General features: G+C 33.7%; 1 long non-coding RNA gene across 1 annotated transcript; it reads right to left on the bottom strand.

The window, feature by feature from the left end:
- LOC109728854 lies at positions 2,785-3,295 on the bottom strand. Its single transcript, XR_002221142.1, has 2 exons — positions 3,134-3,295; positions 2,785-2,994 (listed from the first exon to the last, which is right to left on the bottom strand). It is a non-coding gene; the product is annotated as an uncharacterized LOC109728854 (long non-coding RNA).

The raw sequence follows: 3,881 nt of genomic DNA, 5'->3' as shown, positions 1-3,881 counted from the left end.
GAGAAGAAAAGATGGTAATTGATTTTTCGTTTTTTTTTTCTTTTCTGTTTGTAATCGGGTCAAATGGACTGGGTGTGGCGGGTTGAGTAGAGTAATCTTTTATTTTTGGTTGGATTGGGCTTTATATTTAGGCATAAGTAGATGTTTTTTTAAGTTTTAGCATAAATGGGACACTTACTCTTACTCAAAAATGTCCCAAACATGTGTCCCTATAACCTAATTCTGTTGTAGTGTATATATCAATCAGATTCTTTCTCAATACGATAAGCCAAACTGAGGTTCAGAAATAGACTTGACTGAAAGAGCCAAATCGATTATGTGTAAAACTAGAAAGTTGCAAATTATGCTACCTCTAGCTAATAACAACTCCTGGAAAGGCTCTTAAACGGTAAGAAAAGACTACAAAGTATTCTGCTTCTAGAAAACAGGAAAATGCTGGTGTTAGAAATGGTCTTCTTGTTAGTAGGGCTGAAAGACTCTTATTATAGGCGTCTTGGAACTATTTATAGTACTGTTGTCACCCTGCGGTTCCTGCGTGATTCAGTCGTGGGGAACACTACAGTCGCATCTTTATTGGTTGCCGAAATTACTTTTTTCTTTTTTTTTGAGAGAAAGGTAGCATGTTACCTGCTTCATTTCATTTTTTTTAGAAATAAACTTAGCTAGAAATGTGAAACAACCATGCTTCGAACTTAGGATCTTGGATACCAACCATCAAGCTCTTTGCTACTTACACTAGGGTCACGTTCTTCACCTACGTTTCCTTCCATTGCCGCCCAGAGCTTTTAGCGACTCTTGGTATACCGCATGTCATTCTTAAATTCATCCACGTCGGTCAAACACATGTACTAAGCCATCTACCAGCTGGCACTATTTTTCTTACACCAACAATATATTTCTTAATTCAAAAGAGAAAAAGTACTTAAAGATATTATGTATATGCTAGTTAAGACATGCATGAGTGTCACCATAATATCCTTATTATTCAGATGACCTGCGGGTGCCATACATTGTATAAGTAAAAGCCAATTGATTGTGCTTAATAATAGGAAAGCAACATAACATCTAAATATAGTTAAGCAGTGGGCTCCAAATAATTGGCCAAACCTTGTTTTCATGCGAAACATGCCAGGCATGTATGTTTCTCCCCAAAAAAATCAATAAATAAATAAATAAATAAAAATCCAATGAACCTTATCCTCTATGGTATTAATTAATACAAGTTCTTTGTATGATTAATGGCATAGTTTTTTTTTTAGCAAGTAGGGCATCGGTGGTACGTACTTTTGTCGGATGTTTTTTGTAATGCTGATGCTAGGAATCGGATGCGGAGCAGGGCGGACGGGATCCACTACAACAGAATTAGGTTATAGGGACACATGTTTGGGACACTTTTGAGTAAGTGTCCCATTTATGCCAAAACTTAAAAAAACCATCTACTAATGCCTAAATATAAAGCCTAATCCAACCAAAAATAAAAGATTACTCTACTCAACCCACCACACCCAGTCCATTTGGCCCGATTACAAACAGAAAAGAAAAAAATAAGAAAAATCAATTACCATCTTTTCTTCTCTCTTCACTCAATCCACTGAAATTCTAGACGAAGAGCCTTTCCTGTCGTTCTCCTCCGTCACCGCAGCCAACGAGATAGAGTTTCGGCGGTTGCTAAATACTTAAATAAGTGTTGGTAAATTAGCAGCATTCTTTTAGGTTATAGCGACACTCTTTAACTGTCACTATATACCTAGCGACCCCACATATAGCAACACTTTTTAAAAGTGTCGGTAATTTTAGCTAGCAGCACTTTTTTGACCTGTACCTACATTTAAAAGTGTCGCTATAGACCGTTTTTGTTGTAGTGATCAACCGTTGACCGTGTCGACTTCTCCCTCCGAAAGCGAGTCAGCTTCTGAGATAACCCTCGAGTGTGCCACTGACGAGTTGAGCGATTCAGCTGAGAGATCGGCTCAGTCGGATTCTTTCGTAAACTGTTCACGATCTCGGCTGATGTGAGCCAAGTGACTTGTATTAATTTAAGATAAAGTAGGGGTTCAAAAGTTGTTACATAGATAAACTCTAACCCTAAACCTATTTTACCACGCACTTAGTTACGAGGAAAGCAACAAGAAAATCTATCAAAAATAATAAAGAAATCTACTAGAAACTAACAAGAAAATGTTGGGTGCAGGGAGGATTTAACAACTATTTTTAAAGGAATTGGAAGATCTTTTTATTAATTTGGCTAAGTACAAGAGAACTCTTGGGGGCTTAGTTACATGGCATTGCATGACATCCTATTTATAGACTTTTACATGACTCTTGCACCACAAGAAAACTGTAATTCAGAGGCATTTATAAATGTTGCTATAAGGGCTAGAAATGTTGCTAAAGCTATTAGTAATATTTGATATATTGTGTTGCCTATGCTCCCATTGGTGATTCTTTTAGCAACATTTAGGTTGAGTGCCCCTAATATGAAGTCATTAGAGGCATTCCACATATGCCACTAAAAGATATATAATATGATATGCCTAATTAACCATTTTCATCATTCATTAGATGCCGCTAATTATTTTTGTTAATCTAGGATTGAAAAGATTATTATATTGTTAATTAAGCTTTTAATTAGTTTGAAATATTAATTGGTAATTAAATATTATTATTTATTGATATATAGAAACCCATTGCTATGATATCACATTCACAACCAATATTCATAATACACAACAAACCACAATCTCAAATTTTATTAACAGACAAATCTATTAAACATCTCATACATTAATACAGAAAATCACACTCTTTAATTCATTCAATATCTAAAATATTATATCAAACTACAGTTCAATATCCATAATACATGAGTGCCTAAATATGATGATTATTAAATGATACTGAGAAAATTAGAAAAAAGATGTTTTCACTTCTCCATTCCAATCTCCTGAAGATGCATCCTGTGGAAGTATGTTTGCGCCTCGTATTAGTCTCAACCTATAAGAAGAATAAAGTAAAATTATATTAAATATGTTATATGATATATTTATAATAATTTGAATGAAAAAAAGGATGAATGATAAAAAATGAACTACTTTTACTGTGACATTCAAAAATTCAAAGTTTCAAATTTTACCTTACTGTGACATTTTGTCGAACACTTGTTGAGCGAAGTCAAGAAAGGATCGTCAATAGCATAAATCATAAAAAAAAAGAATAATAAATTTGTTCAATAAACAGTATGATAATAGCCATAAAAAAACCAAAAAAAAGGAAAAAAGAAAGAAAAGGATAATCAACGCAAATTCTATATATAAGTGCAATTGGCAACCGCTAATCATTATTATCCCAGCCAATGAGTGCTGACATCCTCAAAATTCAAATAAGAATATCTGAGTAAGTGGGCTAACCCTTTATCCTTTCCAATGAGCATGTCAAAATTAAAATAATTTCTTAGAAAAAAAAAATAAAATTTAAATCAACAAATGAATGTCAAAAATAGACACGTCTGTGTACTTAAAAATATAAGTTATATCAAACTAAAAATGAGAGAAAAAGGAAGTAGATCTCCAACCTAATTGGGTATAATGTTAGTTCGTGAGAATCAAGGACATCGGCGCATCGGTTGGCAAGGCAGGAATTTGGCAAAGGATTGTGCATGTCCCCCCTTATGTATTGAATAGTATTGTTACCTATCTTTCCCTTCTACTTGATAAAAAACTGAAAACCTACCTTACCATCATATATATAAACGAGGCAATATAAGGGTAAAAAAATATATTTTTATGAAGCTATACCAACATTTGGAGGGAAAACTAAAAGCACTGGAGGGAATAAATTTTCAACAAATAATGAACAATCGCTTAGAATATTTTAACTTCAAA

This window comes from Ananas comosus, linkage group 24, assembly GCF_001540865.1.
Source record: "Ananas comosus cultivar F153 linkage group 24, ASM154086v1, whole genome shotgun sequence".
Taxonomy (NCBI): domain Eukaryota; kingdom Viridiplantae; phylum Streptophyta; class Magnoliopsida; order Poales; family Bromeliaceae; genus Ananas; species Ananas comosus.
The sequence above is the reverse complement of the archived record's forward strand: the minus strand, read 5'-3'. Positions and strand labels throughout refer to the sequence as shown.